The sequence below is a fragment of the Giraffa tippelskirchi genome, chromosome 2 (genome assembly GCF_054371585.1).
Source record: "Giraffa tippelskirchi isolate mGirTip1 chromosome 2, T2T-mGirTip1v1.2.pri, whole genome shotgun sequence".
Taxonomy (NCBI): Eukaryota; Metazoa; Chordata; class Mammalia; order Artiodactyla; family Giraffidae; genus Giraffa; species Giraffa tippelskirchi.
In genome coordinates, this window is record NC_137276.1 from 159,496,392 (window position 1) to 159,521,122 (window position 24,731).

Here is a 24,731-nt window from a genome sequence, read left to right on the forward strand (position 1 = left end):
AAAATTTAGAGACCTAAATGGGCCTCCAGCTATCACCCAACAAAATGTTGGGTATTTCAGTAGACAGCTGAATGGATGAGGATTCTACCAGTAATCTAGATGTACTTGAGAACAGATTCTTTCCTACTTGAACCTTTAGATGAGAATAAAGCACAACCGAAAAATTGAGTACAGCCTTGTGAGATCTTGAGCTCATAATCCAGCTAAATCATGGCTGGACTCCTGACCCATATAAATTGTGAGATAATCCTGTATTTTTACAACTACTAAATTTATGATAATTTGTTATGCAGCAGTTCAGTTCAGTTCCGTCACTTAGTCGTGTCCGACTCTTTGTGACCCCATGAATTGCAGCACGCCAGGCCTCTCTGTCCATCATCAACTCCCGGAGTCTACCCAAACCCATGTCCATTGAGTCAGTGGTGCCATCCAACCATCTCATCCTCTATTGTCCCTTTCTCCTCCTACCCCCAATCCTACCCAGCATTAGGGTCTTTTCCAATGAGTCAACTCTTCGCATGAGGTGGCCAAAGTATTGGAGCTTCAGCTTCAACATCAGTGCTTCCAATAAATACCCAGGATTGATCTCTTTAGGATGGATTGATTGGATCTCCTTGCAGTCCAAGGGACTCTCAGCAGTAGAAAACTAATATACATGATATTTACATAATTAACCTAAGGAATGTGGTTAAAGACACATATTCTGTACACTTTTAAAGTATTTTTAAAATCGATCATGATATCTTGAGATAGGAACATGCTTAGAAAATTTTTTTTTTCATAGAGCATGCTCGAGAATAACTCTCAGAATAGTATTTGAAAATGAATGCTCTAGACACTATAAAAAAGAAAATATCTTTTAGTAAATCACAAGTTAGAATGTGGGGTATAGGAAAAATCTGAAGTTTATTCATGTGAATGGCTTAAATCTGAGCCTCTATCTGTGGGGCAAATACATCTAAAGGGATAAACTTTTTCATTCTGAGCTAAATAAACTGAAAGAAGTAGAAGGCAAGACAAGACTGGAAGTCTGAGAAATTTATTGAAGGAAATGCTTGCAAATCATAAAAGAAGCTGGAGCTGTCAGTGAAAGGCTTTAGACAGTGAAGACAGTAATCTTAACATTAGGGAAAGAAAAAGAAGTGAACTCAGGTAAAGGAAAGGAAATTTGGTGCTCATCCTATCTTCTCAGGCCTCAGCCCGATACTAAGGATGCCTCAGTCTATGATAATACTCAAGCAAATTTTCTTATTCATGCAGGAGAGGCCCAGCAACAAAGGCCACCATGTTATTATCTGGGAATAACCTGAGTGCGGCTTCCATGTTCCTATCTAGGTGAATCCAGTGATAAAGCAATGGTATGGTCAGTCAGCTCTGATCCTTAGAGCAATCCATTTTAAGAGTATCTGAAAGACACACTTTCATGGCCACATTTTAAATTAAGTTCTGTCACATCATCCTTAGATATGTGTAGCCCAACATACCTAGATTAAGATTTTTTTTCTTTTGCCTATAATCTACTGAGAAACATGATTCCTCTCTCCAGCAAAAGAATAAAATGAATGTTCTGTTCAAGTAAAATCACCTGCATATTCCAAATGGAAATTTTCCAAATTAGCTTTATCAGTTCAGACTTTAGATGACTACACCATTTGCAAAGAAACATTGACACACACTCATATTGATAAGTTTGTGATAATATTGTACACCATTCAATTCATTTCACATCAATTAAAACAGGTTCTATCACCTTGTTCTTGCAGAGTTTTGTTAGTTCTTACCTTCTCCTTTCCATGCTAATTTCTTCCTCCACATTTTTGTTCACATCTGTTTCTGTGTTTAAGGTAAAATCACAAGTAAAATCATCAAGTAAAATCATGAAATTATAACATTTTAGGAATTCCAAAAGATAATGTTTAATCCATAGTAGGACCAAGTTTTATTTTCAAATGAAATTACACTAATAGAATTTTAAAATAGAACTATCTATTCTCATGAACAGACATTTTGTAATTTCTATGTTACTTGAAGAACTTCTTAATTTGCTCTGCATTAGACACATATCAGATGCCTTGATGATATCAATTTAGCAATGTATATAAAACATATTTTGGGGTCAAAGAACTTGAAATCTTGTAGAATGAGATGATACATATAACTATAGTGTGTTAAAAGTAGTGATATATTTAAAATTGTGGCATAGAAAGTGTTAAAGAAGTTCAAAGAAAGATTTCCCCTTATTCTGAGAAAATCAAGAATGGCATTCAGAAGTTGATGTTTGAACTGTGCCTTAAAAAATGGGCTACATTTGAGATACGAGAAGTGGTTAGGATGTGTAGTGCTTGCAATCTGGGAAAAAAGAAAACTTATCAGGTTAAGTATTATTTCCATTCAAAGAGATCTATATTCCCCTTTTAATGTTCTCATTTAGGGCTCAGATTAGCCAGTTAATAGAGTAGTAGCCATCTCAGACTTTGCAGTCTTGGTAAACGCTGTATTCAAATCCAATCCCCAGAACAGCACAGTATATTTAGTTGAAAATATGGTAATTCTGGGTTATTTTGCTTCAGATTTTAGAAGATTTTTAAAAGGTAAAACCCTTTAGACTAGTTGCGTTATATCAAAGAAAAAAAAGAGGGGTTTTATGAAACATATTGCCCCTTAGGCGAAGCTAAATTCCTCTCTCACAGCACTCATGAGGGTGGTTATTTGAGCTTTCAGAACTCTATCTCAGTATTAATTTTGAACTGAATGCTTCAGCTAATTCTGTGTGCTGTTTGAGCTTTGCTGAAAGTATGAATTTGCAAATGTGAACACAGAGAATGCTCTTTATTTTATGGTTTTTAAAAAGCTTAGATTGATGATGTCTTTTTAACTTATTTTGTCTGCCAAGTGGAGATTTTCAGAATGGCTGTTAAAGTTTTGTCTGCATCATAAAGGGGCTACTAGCTTGAATATTTCTTTGTTACTGAATCTTTTTAGGAAAGCATTTGCTTTAGAGTTACTTCCATGTATGGCTGTTTTCCCCTTTATATTTAAAGTTCCTATGATACAGATTTTTGTCTGATTCATCTTTGTAGCTGAGTAATGTTTAGAATATACTAAGAGTTCAAAAATCCCTTCTGTATCCCACCTGCTATCAATATCTCTCAGTGAAGCATAAAATAGCTCTGCTGCTGCTGCTGCTAAGTCGCTTCAGTCATGTCCGACTCTTTGCGACCCCAGAGATGGCAGCCCACCAGGCTCCCCCGTCCCTGGGATTCTCCAGGCAAGAACACTGGAGTGGGTTGCCATTTCCTTCTCCAATGCATGAAAATGAAAAGTGAAAGTGAAGTCGCTCAGTCGTGTCCGACTCTTAGCGACCCAGGGGACTGCAGCCTACAAGCCTCCTCCCTCCATGGGATCTTCCAGGCAAGAGTACTGGAGTGGGTTGCCATTGCCTTCTCCGAAAATAACATGGAATGACCCTTAAAAATATTTGTTGTGAGAGATTAGAGACTCTTTCTTTAGGTTGTTTCATATCAGTATCATGATTATGTAGGCATGTGGTTCAACTCTTATAATAAATGACCCTTGTGAGATTTTCATTTTAATAATCCTTGCTTAGAGAGAGCAGACTTTCAGTGGGGGAACGGGGCTCTATCTGTCAATAAGCACATTGATTCTATTTATACAAACTGTAAAGATAGTGAGAGAGCAGATAAGTGGTTGCTTACTGATGTAACAGAGGCAAGGGAAATTACTATGTTAGTGTATACATATGTCAAAATGGTCAAATTGCACACCTTAAATTATACACATTTTCAATCAATGAGACCTCAATAAAGCTGTTTAAAATATTTTTAAAAAATTCTGCTCCCTTGTTGCCTTACTTTATATGTTGGTTTTGAAAATTCTGCCAATCTTCTTTTGACTTTTTACTTTACTTTCCTGGAAGCCTTGAAAAAAAAAAATTTTATTAAAATACGTTTCAGAGCTAATTATTCTGGTTTAATTTTTCCAGGTAATTTGAGAGTCTTTTCAATGTGCAGATTCATATATTTTTCTGTTTCTGGTTGGCATAAGAGTTTTAAAGATTTAGAACTTTAAAATCTTTGAAATTGGTCCATTGTTTGCTTTTTCTTCATCAAAAATTTCAATAATATGAAAATTATTCCTTTTCTCTGTCTTCAATTTCCACTATTTTCCCAATCATTTAATTTTTTCTTTATGTTATTTTCATTTTCTTTTTTTTAAATTGCATTTTCATTAGAGCCTACTTTCATTTTTCCTGAACTTTAGTCTCTCCTTGTCTCAGATCCAGTTGCTAGCACTGAATTCCTCTTTGCTGCACTGGGTTCTGTTAAATGTTCAGAAACCCAGAACATTTGTGAGGCTAAATTGTTTATTTTTCTTCTTTTTTGGTTGCATTGTTTTGCACTTCCTCTTGTATGATGTCTGAAATAATTTTTTTTTGGTATAGTTTTTCAATTCTTTTTTCATAAGAGTGCAATGATAATGTTTTTATAATACAACAAAAAAAGACTTTGTTGATAATTTCCCAAGGTGTGGCTTATTAAATCTTCTCTAATATATTTTCCAGTGATTATAATACTTTTGATTTCGCTTCCTTATTGATAATTGGGGGTGCATCCTCAGTCTATTTATTATTTATAAATGGTATGTGTTCTAACATTCAAATATACTGCCTCCATTGTGGCAATGTGCCTTCACATTCAATTGAATTCACCAAAGAATATAATAAACACATAAAGTCCTCTGGTTTTTATTTAAGGAGTAGCGAGCTGGGAAGAGTGTGACTTTTATCATTAAAACAATAAAAAATTCAGATAACTTTTCTTGCACATATCAGAAATCTAAGGGTAATTAAACTAGCCTAAAAATCTAATGAAAAAAGGATTCTCAAAGGAGAGATATGCCAAAGAAAGCATTGCACTAGTCAAAGTTAAACAAGCAAGAAAGATTTTAATCAAGGCTATTCCAACAGGAGAGAGAGTCTAGAGCTCAACTCCATAGGAGCAAAGGGCAAGGATTTTTAAGTCCTGGGGTGAGCTAGTAGAAAATTAGTGAGAGTGATGAGAGCAGTCATGGGCTATCTGTATTTGCTAACTGACACTATCTGGTGGTTCAGAAGGTAAAGAATCTTACTGCAATGTGGGAGATCCCTGTGTCAGGAAATTCCCCTGGAGAAGGGGGTGGCTACCTACTCATCTTTTTGCCTGGAGAATTCCATGGACAGAGGAAAATCTCATGGACCCTAATCCATGGAGCTGCAGAGTCAGACTTACTACTGAGTGACTAACACTTTCACTTTCACAAAGGAAAAATAAACTTCACATCGTTTTATGATAGGAAGTAATTTTGCAACTTGGGGCAAAACATCCACTGAATATAGTCTAACTCCTACTCTTCCACAGAGATTGGAGAACAGGGACACTATCTTTCAAGATGAATACATTTCAGAAGCAGCACTCTGATTTCCTTGAGAAAGACATTCCTGGGTTGTAAAACTGACAAGAGGCTTTTTAAAAGATTTGCATCTCAAAGGGATGGAATAGTTTATAGTTACAAGTTTTCTAAAGTAAACACTATAAGAAATGCAAGGTCAGGGACCTAGAGTCACCAGAAAGCCTGCCTTAGTTTGGTCATGCTGGTCAGATGGGATATAAGCACTTGTTTACCTGGGGCAGATACAGTGTTACAAAAACTAGGAAGAATTCAGATCAGATTTCCTGTAAGTTGATGGAAGTCAAGTAGGGTAAGGTCTAGAATGAAGATAATACTGCCGGGAGCCACAGATAGAGTGGAAATTATCATCAATTAGCAGTCTCTTCTCCACAAATCTCAACAGATATACATGGGAAGGATTGAGGGCATAGCAGGGGACCACAGATAACCTCCTTGTGTCCAGGCTTAAGGCAGAGAAGCCACGGTGCTATGCACAAGGCAGCATAGTGCCAGGATCCTTTGCCCTTTCTTACCTATGGGACAAAAGCTATAAACCACTGAGGAAAGGCAGCAAGATCTCCTTCTCTTAGGCCCAGAAGACCCAGTATAGCTGTAGAAAAAGATCAGAAAATTAACTGTCTTCTTCCAGGGGAGGGGCAAGTTATCATCCTGGACCTGTATCATTGGAAATCCCCCTCCTGCTAGAAAAGGGACAGGAGCTTTGTGAAGACCCCACTTCTGAGAGCTAGTAATTCAAACTTTGTATCATCTCTTCTGACTGTCTGAATCTCTCCCATTTTAAGAATTTATTTGTGTATGATTTTCATTTTCTTCCTCAAAACAGCCTAATATATGTGAAGAATCTACTATACAGAGCATCTTGTGTGTGCTCAGTCACGTCCAACTCTGCAACCCCGTGGGCTATGGCCTGCCAGGCTCCTGTTGTCCATGAGATTTCCCAGGCAAAAATACTGGAGTGGATTGCCATGTCTTTCTCCAGGGGATCTTCTGGACACAGGGATTGAACCTGCATCTCTTGTGTCTCCTGCACAGGCAGATTCTTTACCACTACGTTTTACCAGTAAGTATATTTTGGGAGAAAAAAACCTAGCAAATGTTGCAGATATGAAAGACTTGGGTATTCTGTTTCTTTTCCTGACCCTACTTCTGAGTAAGGGATGTGAAAAACAATGATATAGAATCCTATTATTCCAGTTTTGTTGAAATTTCTTAGTCCATGAAGCCACCCCCACAGCATGGCCCCAGGATCATTTTTGTGCTGTTGACAATGATTGATATTGCTTAGCAGATGTTATTGTCCCATCACATAACTTCAGTTTAATTTCTTCTTGCACAATTGCGTTGTTCTGTATGTTTTAATGTTGCTTATTATTAAAATATGAAAAGGGGCTTTGTTAGTATGAGTGTACCATAGAGATCCAGCAAGAATTTTCTAATCATTTGGTTTAGAGATGTTCAAAATTAGTAAGTTGTGCCCTTGGGCCCTGGTAATTTAGAGACACCATTGTAAGCACTTCAGGGAGGATAATAATAATGATTACAATGACAAAAACAACTAGAATAGCTAAAACGTTAATCCCTACCACACTTGCATTAGTTACAATGATGATCATTTTACGGATGAAATTTCTGAGACAATAAGTTTTAATAACTTATTCAAGATCACACAGTAAATAAGATGTTGGAGTTGTTAAAATTCACATACAGACTGATGTAAAAAGACATGACCTTAAGTGTTTTTTTTGGGGGGGAGGGGCAAATGTTGTTCCTCATATGAGCTAAGAAAAATAATATAAATGTTTTGATTAGCTATTCTATTTCAAAATTTCATGGATAATTTATTAAAAGATACAGATTTCTAGGTTTCATACTTCCCCTCCCCCTAGACCTTCTAAACCAGAATTTCTCAGGGTGTACCTGGAATATGTATTTTTAACAGGTAATCTTAGATAATTTTTATGCATAGAAAGTTGGTGAGCCCCACTGCCTCTACCTAACTCTCCAGCACTTCATTAATAAGCTTGTTGGACAGTAGGTTTGGGCTAGCTTCTGAGGTTCTCTGTGAACTTCCAAGGTGGCACAGTGGTAAAGAATCAGCCTGGCAATGCAGGAGATGCAAGAATAGCTAGTACAGGGAACTTCTCCAGCAGATTGTTGCAAGCTCAGCCATATCACATCAGTGTTGTAGCATCTGCTACCCTTGTTTGGCCTTGAATCATCTCATCTGTTAGGAAGGCTTTCTGCAGCAGGACACCTCTAGGCAAATATAAAACGAAAGTCCTGTATTGCCAAAGGGCAAACAAGGAAGAATATGGATGAAGGAAGAAGTGATAAATAGGAATTACTTTGATTTCCTAGAGAAAAATTTTATGCTTAAAAAGAAATGAAATATAATGCATGTATTTACTTATGTGGTCAATCTTTTGAGCATCTGTTATATGATTTGCTCTCTCCTGGATGATGTAGGTATACAAACTATATATAAGAACCTACACAAATAATTTTAATAATTCATGTTTGAATAGAATTTCTTACTTTATTATAAATATTTTGGCTTAGGTAATTTCATTTGACTCTCAAAATACTCTTGATAATAGGCTAATAGTATTTTTTTCCATTTTAGCACATAGTTGGTGTTCATTGAATATACTTTTGATGCATTCAGAGATAACTAAACTTGATTAAAGAGTAAAGATTCTTACTCCATAATCACTCTGCCTTTAGATCATATAAGCACTATATCTGTATCAATAGGTTTTTTGTGTTCTTCAAATTTGTCTGAACTTCTTCCAATTCTTCCAAATATTATTCATTATACTTTCTTGACAACCTATTTATCTCTGTATCCTTAGCTCTAAAATAATGCCAGTTAATGAAATAATAAAGCATGTTATTCTTGTGCTTAGGAGTTTCCTGTTTTATTGGAAACATATCTCCTTAAAAAAATACATCAGAACACAGGGCAATGTATAAGCAAGCCACATGAGTAAATCCATCAATCATTTAAATATATGGAAAATTAAAGAAGCAATTGAATAGTTGTAGTAGGCAGAATTTCTAAAATGAGCCACCAGATATGTCCCACTGTGGAGGTTTAGTCACTAAGTTTGTGTCTGACTCTTGTGACCCCAAGGACTATACCGTGCCTGGCCCCTCTGTCCCTGTGATTCTCCAGACAAGAATACTGGAGTGGGTTGCCATTTCCTTCTCCAGGGGATCTCCCTGACCCAGGAATAAAACCCATATCTCCTGCATTGCAGGCAGACTCTTTACCATCTGAGCTACAGGGAAGCCCTTATGTCCCACTATGATCTCCCAAAACCTGCGAATATGGTGTGATATCACTCCCATTATATTATGTGACTGTAAAACAGGGAGATTATCCAAATGGATCTGACTTAATCACAGGAGACATTACTTTCTCCAGGTGATGACAGAGGGGAAGTGAGAGAGATTTGAAACATGAAAAGGATTTGAAGTGCCATTACTAGACTGAAGTGGGCCATATAAGAAGTGTAGGAAGTCTTAGTTGCTGAGAGAGGCCAGCAAGGAAATGGATACCCCAGCCTGCTGCAGCAAGGAAGAAGTATGCCTGCTGAGAAGCTGAAATGTATCTCACTTGGAGAAGAATCTTCCTGCAACACAGGAGACCACCTGAAATGCAGAAGACCCGAGTTCAACCCCTGAGTTGGATCAGGAAGATCCCCTGGAAAACGAAATAGCAACCCACTCCATACTATTGCCTGGAAAATTCCATGGGCAGAGGAGCCTGGCAGGCTACAGTTCATGGGATGTCAGAGAGTTGGACATGACTTAGTGACTAAACCACCGCACCACAGATTATTTCTCAGAATTTCCAGATAAGGACCCAGGCTGACCAACCCTTAATTTTGGCCATGTGAGATCCTGACCATAGAACCCAGTGAAGCCTGCCCATGTGTCTGAGCTACAAAACCATGCCATAATGAGTGGGTGTTGTTTTAAGCCACCACAGTTGCAGTAAATTGAGGAATAGAAAACTCTAACAGAGGTGGCTGAGGTTTTCAATAAAGACTCATGGAACTTGCTTTTCTGAGGATGAAATGTGTTCACTGTAATAGTTTCCTATTCCTGTTGTAACACACAGCAACATATTTTAAAGCAAAAACAACACAAATTTATTATCTTAACAGTTCAGAAGTCAGAAGTCAAAATTCAGTCTCACTGAGCTAAAATCAGGCAGAGCTACTTACTTTCTGAAAGCTCCACAGGAGAATTCACTTCTTTGCCTTTCCTAGTTCTAGAGATGACTGTGTTCTTTGCCTTGTGTACCCTGCCTCCATCTTCAAAGTCAGAAATGGTCCTTTAAATATTTTGACACTGTATTGTAACATTCTGACTCTGACATTTCTGTCTCCCTCTCCTACGTTTAAGGTCCCAAGTGATTCTACTGGTCCCACCTAGATAGATAACAAACAATAAGCTCTACATCTCAGTTCAGTTCAGTTCAGTTCACTCGCTCAGTTGTGTCCAAATATGAGACCCCATGACTGCAGCACACCAGGCCTCCCTGTCCATCACCAACTCCTGGAGTTTACTCAAACTCATGTCCATTGAGTTGGTGATGTCATCCAACCATCTCATCCTCTGTTGTCCCCTTCTCCTCCCGTCTTCAATCTTTGCCAGCATCCGGGTCTTTTCCAATGAGTCAGTTCTTCGCATCAGGTAGCCAAAATATTGGAGTTTCAGCTTCAGAATCAGTCCTTCCAAAGAACACTCAGGACTGATTTCCTTTAGGATGGACTGGTTGGATCTCCTTGTAGTCCAAGGGACTCTCAAGAGTCTTCTCCAACACCACAGTTCAAAAGCATCAATTCTTCGGTGCTCAGCTTTCTTCACAGTCCAACTCTCACATTCATACATGACCCCTGGAAAACCCATAGCCTTGAATAGACAGACCTTTGTTGACAAAGTAATGTCTCTGCCTTTAAATATGCTGTCTAGGTTGGTCATAACTTTTCTTCCAAGGGATAAGCGTCTTTTAATTTCATGACTACAGTCACCATCTGCAGTGATTTTGGAGCCCCTCAAAATAAAGTCTGTCACTGTTTCCCCATCTATTTGCCTTGAATTGATGGGACTAGATGCCATGATCTTACTATTCTGAATGTTGAGCTTTAAGCCAACTTTTTTCACTCTCCTCTTTGACTTTCATCAAGAGGCTCTTTAGTTCTTCTTCGCTTTCTGCCATAAGGGTGGTGTCATCTGCATATTTGAGGTTATTGATATTTCTCCCGGAAATCTTGATTCCAGCTTGTGCTTCCTCCAGCCCAGTGTTTCTCATGATGTACCCTGCATACATCTCAAGCAACTCATTAAAATTCCATCTGCTAATTTAATTATTCTTTGCCATGTAACCTGTCATATTCGTAGGTTACTGGGATTAGAATGTGGACATATTTAGGAGGGCATTATTTTACCTACTGATGACATTTTAAAAAAATGGTATGCTGGTCTGGCAATGAGTTGTGCAAAAATTACCCTTGGTAAATTGTTGACTGTACTTATTTTCACTTATGGGTGAGATGTTTACTTATAAGTAGACTTTTTTTTTCTTCAAAAGAAATGTTTGAAAAGATAGTAAGCCTTGGCAGTCCATGAAATATTTGAATGCTTATGGCTCCAAAGTTCTATCATGCTGTGAAATGTCCTCTTTATTGAGAATTGAGATGGCAGAATTTATAATAATAATTTATTAAATAGTATAAGTCTTTAATGTTAAGAAGGTACTTTTCCAGATATTATTCCATTTATTTATAATGACATCTTTGAAACTTTTGCTGACTTGTCTGGCCTGTGTTTCTCTCCTTTCTCAGAAGCAATTAAAAAATACCCCTGTCATAATCTTCATCAGAGTGTATTTTGATAAGTCATTTAATATTTGTCATTGTGTTTAGTCACTCAGTTGTGTCCGACTCTGTGACACCATGGATTGTAGCACACCAGGCTCCTCTGTCCATGGGGATTCTCCAGGCAAGAATACTAGAGTGAGTTGCCATACCCTCCTCCAAGGATCTTCCCAACCCAGGGATCGTATCTGCATCTCATGTCTCCTGCATTGCAGGATGACTCTTCACCATCTGAGCCACCAGGGAAGCCCAATATTTGTCATTAAGTACACAGATATCTCTATATCACCAGTGTTTGGGTCGTACGTGCCACCTACCTATGCTGGTGTACATTTACTGATAAGGAATGCATGTTGAATAAATCATTATTGCATAGAGAAGGAATAAATAGACTAGTAATGGTTTAGTCAGCATTACAGAACACTTTCCTCTGATTATGGTCCTAATATCTAAACTGAATATATTTGATTGAGATTTAGCTAAAGTTTAACATAAATTATCAAGTAGGACAGTCTCTCCCATGATAACATTTGTGAGAAAATCTTAATTTGTTCAACCAAAGATAATGCTTAGCTATATGATATGTGTGTTATACATTACAGCTTTTTATCTTATATTAATTAATATTATGGATAAGCAAATATCTCTGCACATGTATGAATGAATAAACGTATGTCTTGATATGTTTAGTTTGTTAGGGCCACATATAAGTCCATTTTAGCAAATAACACTAAAACTTTTAAGATATGGACTTAAGGAATCACTTCATTTTTGTTTGCATCAGCATAAAGGTTGTGTTTTTTACATGAATCTTTCTGTTACCTAGGCATTAAAAATCTCTCCACATAATGACATGGAAGTCCTTTGCTTAAATATGTCTTTTCTTATTTTTATTTTATTTATCAAATATCTTTTTTACCTATGTGTCCCTTATTACTTCTTTCTGCTCCCACAAGCTCCTGACAGTTCAGATTTTCATAGATTTAGCTGTTTCATTCTCCTTACAATATCCAGGCACCAGAATATGCTTATGAATGCTCTTTTATCTCTTTTACATATATTTTGCTAAGTAGGCACTTTAATGCTTTATGGTAACAAAAATTTAACATCTTTCTGTGATCTCATATACAAGTAGTTTCTTACTTTCTTTTTGTTTTTAAAATTCAAATGAAAACAGTGGTGTAAACAAACCAGAAGGACCAGAAGAAAGAAGGTTTAGGTCCTAGGTGAATTTTCTATTCACTAGTTATGTGACATTGGGAAAACTTCAAAGCCTTTCTGAAGCTACATTTTTCATATCTTTAAATTAATATACTAGCTCCTACATACATTAGAGATATGTCAAAAATAAACAAGTTTTTTTCCCCTCTCCTCTTTCACTTTCATCAGAGGCTCTTTAGTTCCTCTTCACTTTGAGAATAATATAATAGGTACCAATTTACTTACTTAAGAATTAAGAACTCACAAATACTGGAGATTCTATATCATCTTCCCCAGTCACATGCTCACTCATTTTTCCCTAAGGATAATCTTTAAAACTTCTTTTTATGAAGATCATTCCCATATGTGTGTTTTTAAGTTTTATGACTTGTGTTTAAATATATTGTTTATTCTGAATGTTGCATTTTATCTTAAATTTGTTATTACAATGTGGAATTAAACATTTTTGTACATCTTATCTCCCTGTGAACATGTACAAAAATTTTGACAGGGAATATCATTAGAAGTGGAATTGATGGACCCCAGGGTATGCATGACTTGCAACTTTAGTGAAATTTGCCAGATTGCTTTCCACATTTGCTGCAACAATTTCTACTCCCCCTGTAATATATGAGAACTCCCATTGCTCCACATACCACCAATACTTGTTTGGGGTTTAAACTGATCCCTCAATATTGTGCTTTACATTTTTAACATACTTACTGAGTATTAATGACTTGTAGTAAACTGCATTTATTTAAAGGATACAATTTGATAAGTTTTGACAAATATATATATATATATTCCTCACTCTTAAAGATTTCCTTATGCCTCTTTGTAAGCCCTTCCTCCTTATTTCCCTGCCCCTCACGTTTGTCCCCAGGCACCTTCTGATCTGTTTTATGCCACAAACAGATTCTAAATTCTAAAAAATTAGTTAGAAATATCTAAAATTTTAAATAACTGGAATAACACTGCACGCAGTTGGTGGCAGTTGAGGGGGGGGTGGTGGGAAAGCTTTTTTCACTGTTTGATTATTTGAAGATTCACCCATGTTATAATCTGAATAATTTACTTATCTTTGTTACTGAAAGATATCCCATTGCATGGGGAGACTACAATTTGTTTATGCATTCAACTTTTGATGGACATTTGGGTTATTTCGAGTTTGGAGTTATTATATTAAATTAGTGATAAACTTTCATTTACAAATCTTTGTATGGGTACATACTTGCCATTTGCTTTACTTCTCTATTTCATTTCTCAGAAGTTAAATGGCTGAATAATATGGTTGATGTCTGTTTACCTTCCTTTTCCAAAGCCTTTTTACCATTTTACAACCTAATCAGGAGTGAATGAGAGTTTTTAAGTTTCCTTATATATTCTAAATACAAGTTCTTTATTAATTGCATGATTTGAAGATTACTTTGTCCCTGTCTTTCACTTGCTCTATCATTCACTTAATAGTGACTTTCAGAGAGGAAGAGTTTTTAATTTTGATAAAATCAAATTCTTTAGTTTGCATCTTTATGAAGCTTGCTTCTCATTTTTCAGGTTAAAAATTATCTTTTCTAGCAGAAAATTGCCACGTTTTCTCAAATATTTTCTTGTAGTTATCTTACATTTTTAGAATTGACATTTATATCTGTGATTCATTTTAGATTAGCTTTTGTATGATCTGAAAAGTAGATCAAGGTTTCTTTTCTTAGATATAGACACCTAGTGGTTGTAACACTATTGTTGAACAGATTCTTTTTTCTCCATTGAATTACTTTTGCACCTTTATGAAAATTAAGATGTATATATATATATATATATATATATACATATGAGTCTATTTATGGGCTTTCTTTTTAGTTTAATAGTCCTATTAGTCTATTTTTAAACCAATATCAAACTGTATTTATTATTATAACTTAATAATAAGCATTAAAATGAGGAAGTAATAGTACAATTTCATGCTTTTTCAAGGGCTTTTTTTAGGGTGGTATGATAAATCCTTTGCATTTCTTCATACATTTAAAAAGAGTTTGTAAATTCACATGTAACTTTTAAAAAAGACTATTGGCATCTTAATAGAGAATGTATTTAATCTAAAAGTAAATTTTAGGAGAATTGATATTTAACAGTAGTAAATATTTCAGCTTATGCCTGAGGTTCATTTCTTCATTTATTTAGTTCTTTAATTTTTCTCAGCACTAGTTTGTAGTTTTCCATGTACAGGTTTTGCCTATTTTATCAGATTTTATTTTTTAGTGTTTTATAATATTTATATTATTATAAATTGAATTTTCAAATTTCAGTTTTCGATTGTTGCTGGTACTTTGAAAAACAATTGATTCATATATATATAATATATATATTCATTCATTCCTGGAATGTGAAGTCAAGTGGGCTTTAGAAAGCATCACTACAAACAAAGCTAGTGGAGGTGTTGGAATTCCAGTTGAGCTATTTCAAATCCTGAAAGATGATGCTGTGAAAGTGCTGTACTCAATATGCCAGCAGATTTGGAAAACTCAGCAGTGGCCACAGGACTGGAAAAGGTCAGTTTTCATTCCAACCCAAAGAAAGGCAATGCCAAAGAATGCTCAAACTACCGCACAATTGCACTCATCTCACATGCTAGTAAAGTAATGCTCAAAATTCTCCAAGCCAGGCTTCAGCAATACGTGAACCGTGAACTTCCAGATGTTCAAGCTGGTTTTAGAAAAGGCAGAGGAACCAGAGATCAAATTGCCAATATCCGCTGGATCATCGAAAAAGCAAGAGAGTTCCAGAAAAACATCTATTTCTGCTTTATTGACTATGCCAAAGCCTTTGACTGTGTGGGTCACAATAAACTGGAAAATTCTGAAAGAGATGGGAATACCAGATCATTTGACCTGTCTCTTGAGAAACCTGTATGCAGGTCAGGAAGCAACAGTTAGAACTGTACATGGAACGACAGACTGGTTCCAAATAGGAAAAGGAGTACGTCAAGGCTGCATATTGTCACCCTGCTTATTTAACTTATATGCAGAGTACATCATGAGAAATGCTGGGCTGGAAGAAACACAAGCTGGAATCAAGATTGCTGGGAGAAATATCAATAACCTCAGATATGTGGATGACACCACCCTTATGGCAGAAAGCGAAGAAGAACTAAGGAGCCTCTTGATGAAAGTGAAAGAGGAGAGTGAAAAACTTGGCTTAAATCTCAATGTTCAGAAAACTAAGATCATGGCATCTGGTCCCATCACTTCATGGGAAATAGATGGGGAAACAGTGGAAACTGTGTCAGACTTTATTTTTGGGGGCTCCAAAATCACTGCTGATGGTGATTGCAGCCATGAAATTAAAAGACGCTTACTCCTTGGAAGAAAGTTTATGGCCAACCTAGATAGCACATTTAAAAGCAGAGACATTATTTTGCCAACAAAAGTCCGTCTAGTCAAGGTTATGGTTTTTCCAGTGGTCATGTATGGATGTGAGAGTTGGATGGTGAAGAAAGCTGAGCGCCAAAGAATTGATGCTTTTGAACTGTGGTGTTGGAGAAGACTCTTGAGAGTCCCTTGGACTGCAAGGAGATCCAGCCAGTCCATCCTAAAGGAGATCAGTCCTGGGTGTTCATTGGAAGGACTGATGTTGAAGCTGAAACTCCAATAGTTTGGCCACCTGATGCGAAGAGTTGACTCATTGGAAAAGACCCTAATGCTGGGTAGGACTGGGGGCAGGAGGAGAAGGGGACGACAGAGGATGAGATGGTTGGATGGCATCACTGACTCAATGGACGTAGGTTTGGGTAGACTCCGGGCGTTGGTGATGGACAGAGAGGCCTGGCATGCTGCCATTCATGGGGTCGCAAAGAGTCGGACACGACTGAGCAACTGAACTGAACTGAACTGATATATATATATAATCTTGCAAAACTCACTTACTAGTTCTAATAGCTTTTTTGGATAGATTATATTGTGTTCTAAACAGACAATCATGCCTGTGAATTAAGAAATTTTTTACTTCTTTTACAACCTAGAAAGAAAAAGAGGGAAAGTCACTCAATCATGTCTGACTCTTTGAGACCCCATGGACTATTCAGTCCATGGAATTCTCCAGGCCAGAATACTGGAGTGGGTATCTGTTCCCTTCTCCAGGGCATCTTCCCAACTTAGGGATCGAACCCAGGTCTCCTATATTGCAGGTGGATTCTTTACCTGCTGAGCCACTAGGGAAGCCTTTTACAACCTAACTGTTGTAAATTACTTTTTCCTGCCTTATTGCACTAGCCAGAATTTCCTTTAAACTTTTGACTCAACGAGTCTTGTATCTGATCTTAGGGATAGATTGCCCAGTTTTTCATCATTTGGTCCAGTGTTAGCTATAAGGTTTTCATCAGGTTGTGTTTCTTACTCTTTGTGTCAGGAGTCCTCAAGACTACTCCTAGGATCAGTGACTGACTGAGTAGTCATTATACTCACTATTACAAATTATCACAGTATACTAGCTAGTCTAGATACTTTGTCCAAACAATGTGATTTATGTGAACACCTGCTTTTCTCCTAGGGGTCACACAGAAAAATCATCAGAGAGAAAAGACATATAGAAAAGTCTGAAGGAAACCAGATAGAGCTTCCGAGAGTCCTCTACCAGTAAACCTTCATAGGACACATTTAGTTCCTCCAGCAAGGAGTTGTGATAACACACAGGAAGTGCCATTGAATAGGGATGCTTGCCTGAGCCCAAGTGTCTGGAGTTTTTATTGGGGATCTGAGGTGTAGGCACATAACCACATGACTGATTGCAGTTAATGGAATTCCAGACCCCTAGAAGAAAAGCAGGTGATCACATAAATAACATCATTTGCACAAAGTTTCTAGACTAGCTAGTATATTATGTTTCTAGGCTGTAAACATTCAAAACACTCTTATCAGTTAGATCATTCCAAGAGTTCGATTTCCAAGAATTGGTCAAGTGCCAGTCATAAAAACTGTAAAATGCAAGACTTGAGGAGTGGCGGCTGCACAGCGCAGGAGCGGCCAAGAGGAGCTACACTAGTTCCGAGGTCAGGGGCCATGGCCAAGAGGAGCTACCCCACGTCCAGGGTAAGAGAAACCCAAGTAAGATGGTAGGCTCTGAGAGCGGGCATCAGAGGGCAGACAGACTGAAACCACAATCACAGACAACTAGCCAATCTGATCACACGGACCACAGCTTGTCTAACTCAGTGAAACTAAGCCATGCCGTGTGGGGCTACCCAAGACGGATGGGTTATAGTGGAGAGGTCTGACAGATGTGGTCCACTGCAGAAGGGAATGGAAAACCACTTCAGTGTTCTTGCCTTGAGAACCCCATGAACAGTATGAAAAGGGAAAAATATAGGACACTGAAAGATGAACTCCCCAGGTCGGTAGGTGCCCAATATGCTACTGGAGATCAGTGGAGAAATAACTATAGAAAGAATGAACAGACGGAGCCAAAGAAAAAACAACACCCAGTTGTGGATGTGATTGGTGATAGAAACAAGGTCCAATGCTGTAAAGAGCAATATTTCATAGGAACCTGGAATGTTAGGTCCATGAATCAAGGCAAATTGGAAGTGGTCAAACAGGAGATGGTAAGAGTGAATGTCGACATTCTAGGAATCAGTGAACTAAGATGGACTGGAATGGGTGAATTTAACTCAGATGACCATTATATCTACTACTGTGGACAGGAATCCCTTAGAAGAAATGGAGTAGCCATCATGGTCAACAAAAGAGTCCGAAATGCAGTACTTGGATGCAATCTCAAAAATGACAGAATGATCTCTGTTCGTTTCCGAGGCAAACCATTCAATATCACTGTTCCAAGTCTATGTCCTGACCAGTAATGCTAAAGAAGCTGAAGTTGAACGGTTCTATGAAGACCTACAACACCTTTTTGAACTAACACCCCAAAAAGATGTCCTTTTCAATATAGGGGACTGGAATGCAAAAGTAGGAAGTCAAGAAACAGGATTAACAGGAAAATTTGCTGGAGTAACAGGCAAATTTGGCCTTGGAGTACAGAATGAAGCAGGGCAAAGGCTAATAGAGTTCTGCCAAGAGAACGCACTGGTCATAGCAAACACCCACTTCTAGCAACACAAGAGAAGACTCTACACATGGACATTACCAGATGGTCAACATCGAAATCAGATTGATGATATTCTTTGCAGCCAAAGATGGAGAAGCTCTATACAGTCAGCAAAAACAAGACTGGGAGCTGACTGTGGCTCAGATCATGAACTCCTTATTACCAAATTCAGACTTAAATTGAAAAAAGTGGGGAAAACCACTAGACCATTCAGGGATGATCTGAACAAAATCCCTTATGATTATACAGTGGAAGTGAGAAATAGATTTAAGGGACTAGATCTGATAGACAGAGTGCCTGATGAACTATGGACAGAAGTTCATGACATTGTACAGGAGACAGGGATCAAGACCATCCCCAAGAAAAAGAAATGCAAAAAAGCAAAAAGGCTGTCTGAGGAGGCCTTAAAATAGCTGAGAGAAGAAGAGAAGAGAAAAGCAAAGGAGAAAAGGAACTAAATACTCATTTGAATGCAGAGTTCCAAAGAATAGCAAGGAGAGGTTAGAAAGCCTTCCTCAGTGATCAATGCAAAGAAATAGAGGAAAGCAATAGAATGGGAAAGACTAGAGATCTCTTCGAGAAAATTAGAGATACCAAAGGAACATTTCATGCAAAGATGGGCTCAATAAAGGACAGAAATGGTATGGACCTAACAGAAGCAGAAGATATTAAGAAGAGATGGCAAGAATTCACAGAAGAACTGTCCAAAAAAGATCTTCATGACCCAGATAATCACGATGGTGTGATCACTCACCTAGAGCCAGACATCCTGGACTGTGAAGTCAAGTGGGCCTTAGGAAGCATCACTACTAACAAAGCTAGTGGAGGTAATGGAATTTCAGTTAAGCTATTTCAAATCCTAAAGGATGATGCTATGAAAGTGCTGTACTCAGTATGCCAGCAGATTTGGAAAACTCAGCAGTGGCCACAGGACTGGAAAAGGTCCGTTTTCATTCCAATCCCAAAGAAGAGAAATGCCAAAGAATGTTCAAACTACTGCACAATCACAGCCATTTCAAACGCTAGCAAGTTCGTGCTCAAAATCCTATAAGCCAGGCTTCAATAATACAAGAATCAAGAACTTCCAGATGTTCAAGCTGGATTTAGAAAAGGCAGAGGAACCAGAGATCAAATGCCAACATCTGGGGGTCATTGAAAAAGCAAGGGAGTTCCAGAAAGACATCTATTTCTGCTTTATTGACTATGCCAGAGCCTTTGACTGTGTGGATCACAATAAACTGTGGAAAACTCTGAAAGAGATGGGCATACCAGACCACCTGACCTGCCTATTGAGAAACCTATATGCAGGTCATGAAGCAACAGTTAGACCTGGACATGGAACAACAGACTGGCTCCAAATAGGAAAAGGAGTACGTCAAGGCTGCATATTGTCACCCTGCTTATTTAACTTATATGCAGAGTACATCATGAGGAATGGTGGGCTGGATGAAGCACAAGCTGGAATCAAGATTGCTGGGAGAAATATCAATAACCTCAGATATGCAGATGACACCACCCTTATGGCAGAAAGTGAAGAAGACCTAAAGAGCCTCTTGATGAAAGTGAAAGAGGAGAGTGAAAAAGTTGGCTTAAAGCTCAACATCCAAAACACTAAGATCATGGCATCTGATCCCATCACTTCATGGGAAATAGATGGGGAAACAGTGGAAACAGTGGCTGACTTAATTTTCTTTTTTGGCCTCCAAGATCACTGTAGATGGTTGTTGCAAGCATGAAATTAAAAGACGCTTACTCCTTGGAAGGAAAGTTAGGACCAACCTGGACAGCATTTTAAAAAGCAGAGACATTACTTTGTCAACAAAGGTCCATCTAGTCAAGGCTTTGGTTTTTCCAATGGTCATGTATGGATATGAGAGATGGACTATAAAAAAGCTGAGCACCGAAAAATTGATGCTTTTGAACTGTGGTGTTGGAGAAGACTCTTGAAAGTCCTTTGGACTGCTAGGAGATCTAACCAGTCCATCCTAAAGGAGATCAGTCCTGGGTGTTAATTTGAAGGAGTGATGTTGAAGCTGAAACTCCAAATCTTTGGCCACATGATGCGAAGAGCTGGCTGATTTGAAAAGACCCTGAAGCTGGGAAAGATTGAGGGCAGGAGAAGAAGGGGACGACAGAGGGTGAGATGGTTGGGTGGCATCACAGACTCAGTGGACATGAGTTTGGGTAGATTCCTTGAGTTGATGATGGACAGGGAGGCCTGGTGTTCTGCAATTCATGCGGTCGCAAAGAGTCAGACACGAATGAGCGACTGAACTGAACTTAACTGAGCTGAGCAACTAAGGCCTGTTGAGTTAGCTCTTTGCGCTATACTTTTATTCCAAAATTGTAGAATGATATTTGATTTTGTTAGACACTTTTTCTGCATTTTTTGAGATTATTAAGAGTGTTTTACTCTTTAGGCTACAAATATGGTTTAAAACAGATTCATTTTCAAATATTAAACAAACTGCATTTTGGCAGAAAACCATTTTATTGTTATGTGTTTTAACTTATATTTGTTTTGGATTTGATTTGCTAAAAGTTTGTTTCAAATTTTTAGTCAAGTAGTTTGAAGAACTTTTTTTGACCTTCTATATGATTATTTGTTCCGTTGTATTTGTGAGTTATTCAGAGGGGTATTGAAATCTTAAACTGTAACTCTGGATTTTTATGTTTCTCCTTGTAATTCTGTCATATGCTTCCTTTATCTGGAAGCTCTATTAGTGGAGTTCAGATTTATTATCTTGATAAATTTGCTTACGTATTATTATTGAATAATTTTCTCTTCCTGGTAATATACCTTTATATATAATCCAGTTTTATATTAATATAGTCATCCCAGCTTTCTCTTGATTAGTGCCAGCATATCTTTTTCTAACTTTTTGCTTATGTCTTTAAATGTGACATGTATTTCTTGTAGGCAGTTTATGGTTGGATTCTGCTTTTTCTTCCAATCTGACAGTTTTTGCCTTTTAGTTGAGGTGTTTAGTCCATTTTCATTTAATGTGTTCATTTATATATTTACAGTTAAATCAATAAACTGATCCTTGTTTTCTGTCTGTGCCATCTTTTTTTTTTTTTAGCATTTTCTCATTTCAGACTTCTTTTCAATTAATTATTTCTTGTAATTCATTTTCCTCTCCACTTTCTTATATATTCTGCATCTCTTAAATTAGTGATTGCTTATGGATTCACAGTTTACATCTTTAACCTATCACTGTCTAACTTCAAGTGATATTATACCACTCTGAGCAGTGCTCATTTTAGCTATTAATTACCCATTATTAAAGTAAGATCCACCTGTATATTCTACCTAATGTCCTGTAGAATTTCCATTCTAGCTGGTGAGAGATAGCAGTATTCACAGCTGTGTTGAACGCTGGATATTATTCCCTTCAATCCTGTGGCTGTTTCCTCAACCTCAAATATTTTTCTTAAATATATGCACAGATCAATTCTCAGCTGAATGCATAAGGGGACTCTCTGCAGAGATCTGTAAATCTCTGTGTGTGCAGCTTTCTCCTATTTAGGAAGTTTAGCTACCTTGGTCTTCCTAGACTCTCAGGAAGTCTGAGAGGCTCCTTCTGGCTTATTAATTTCCTGTTGCTACCATGGGCTTCCCAGGCTCTAGTGGTAAAGAACCTGCCTGCCAATGCAGGCGACATGAGAGTCAGTTCAATCCCTGGGTCAGGAAGATCCCCTGGAAGAGGGTGCAGCAGTCTACTCCAATATTCTTGTCTGGAGAATCCCATGGACAGAGGAGCCTGGCAGGCTACAGTCCACAGGGTAGCAAAGAGTTGGACACGACTAAAGCGACTTAGCAAAAAAAGAAAAAAAAAAAATGCTACTAAAGCGAATATCCACAAACTTGGTAACTTAAAGCAACACAAATTTATAATCTAACAGTTCTGTAGGTTATAAGTTCAACATGAGTGTTACTGTGCTAAAACCAAGGAGTCAGTAAGGCTGAGTTCCTTTCAGGTTGCTCCAGGGGAGAACCCTCTCCCTGACTTCCAGTTTGTAGGGAATGCCCAAATTCCTTGGATTATGTCCCGTTCTTCCATCTTTAAAGCTAACAGTATTATATCTCTATTTCTTTAGCCATTTTTCCATAGTTACATCTCCTTCTATCTCAGAACAGAACTGGGAAAATTTCTCTGATTTTAAGACTCACGTGATTAGATTTGGCTCATCTAGATAATCCAGGATTATCTTCCCATATTAAAGTTCTTTATTTAATCAACATCTACAAAGATCCTTTGCTTGTAAGTTAATATATCCACACAGATTCAGTGGATTAGGAAATGGACATCTTTGAGGACAACTATTCTACTGCTACACCTAGGTTTTTCATCACTACAAGAAGACCTAGAAACTTTCTCAAGTCAATACACTTGAGAAGTAGCTCCCGTGGCTCCCATCTCAAAGGGTTTAATGTCCTTCATTGGCTTATATTCAGTCCTTATACTGAAGTATCATATGTTTTGTCTGTTTTTTTCACTTGTTGCATGAGAAAGTAAACCCAACCTTTATTATTCCATCTTGAGTAGAAGCAGAAGTCCTTCATACCTTACTGTTTTAAACTAAATTTTCTTGATTTCTCATAAACTTGGGCATTTTTTAGTTCTCTTTTGTTTATTTGCTTTAGCTAACTCAGATTTATTTGCTTTTGAATTGCTTTTCTATTTATTCTTTTGATTTTTCTACTGAGAAGTTTTTCTTTTTTCCTATAGCTTTATAGAAATTATTGATATGCATTGAATACTAGTTTTATCAGTTAAGTGCAATATACATATTTTCTTCCAATATATGATTTATTGTAGCCTTACTTATTTATGGAGAATTTTTATTCATAGAAAGGTTTACTATTATTATAAACATATTTATCTTATTTTGAGGATCTGTGCTTGAGACATCTTTCCTGTCATGCAGTTGCAGAGAAATGCTGCCCCATATTTCTCCTAAAAAATTAAAGATTTTTTTCTCACATTAGGTCTTTAATCATCTGAAATTTATTTCTGTATATGGTCTGAAGTAAAGATTCCCATAAACTTTATGAATAACAAACTACACCATTTATTGACTAATCCATTCTTTTCATAATGATTTATGAATCTTATTGCTTCGTGTAGTCTTTTGGTGTTGAATTCTTGCTTGTTTGAAAATACATTTGATATCACCTTCATTTTTTAAAGGATTTTCCATCAGGTAAATAATTGTAGTTTGGCAGGTATGTTCTTTTAGCCATTAAATATGTCATTCCACTGACTTCTGATTTTCATTGTTATTGTTTAAAATCATTTGTAAAGTTCTGCAGTTCTTTTGATTCCAACTTTCTTGTCCCTGGCTGCTGTAAGGTTTTATTTTTGTATTTAGTTTTCAGAAGTTTTACTATGATATACTTAAGTGTGATTTTCTTTGTATTTATTCTTCTAAGGTTCTACTGCTTACATCTTAAGCTTAATATAATTTTTATTAATTCTGAAAAATTCATGGCCCTACCTACTCTCTATTTTTTTCCTCTCTTTATCTTCAATCTTGTATGAACCTCTTCCCCATGTCCCATTTATCTTTGGATTTGTTCTGTATTTTGCATCATTTCCTTTGTCTCTCCATGCTTTAGTCCAGATATTTCTACAATCTTATCTTCCACATCCCAAATTCTTTTTATCAGCTGAGCATAATACATTAGTATGTTCATGCATGGAGCATCAAATCATTATATTTTAAGTAATGCGTACAACAGAATTTCTGAATAATTCATTTTTTATACTTTTTACTCAACTCTCATGACTAGCTCTTTAATTTATGAAAATTTATAAACATTAATTAACATAAAAGTAATTTTAAAGTATAGTTCTGATTTTCTAAAATCTAAATTTCTCATGCATTTCTTCTCATTGTTATTTTCTCTTGATTTTTAGTCAGTTCTGTGTAGCTGATTATTTTTGATAGAGTGCTAGAAAATGTGGATAAAATTTTAAAAATTAATAAAGCTCTGAATTATGTTATCTTCCTCCAGGTATAATTTACATTTCTTTCTGGAAGACAGTTTAAGCCATTCAGGAATTGAATTGGCTC

At 37.0% G+C, this 24,731-nt stretch overlaps 1 long non-coding RNA gene across 1 annotated transcript in view; it reads right to left on the reverse strand.

Annotated features, from left to right (window-relative positions):
- Positions 1–24,731, reverse strand: part of LOC145524680 (uncharacterized) — a 51,738-nt gene that overhangs the window by 11,558 nt on the left and 15,449 nt on the right. Inside the window, exon 4 of the long non-coding RNA XR_014067762.1 lies at positions 1,782–1,833. This is a non-coding gene — a long non-coding RNA (uncharacterized LOC145524680). The remainder of the gene's footprint in view (positions 1–1,781; positions 1,834–24,731) is intronic.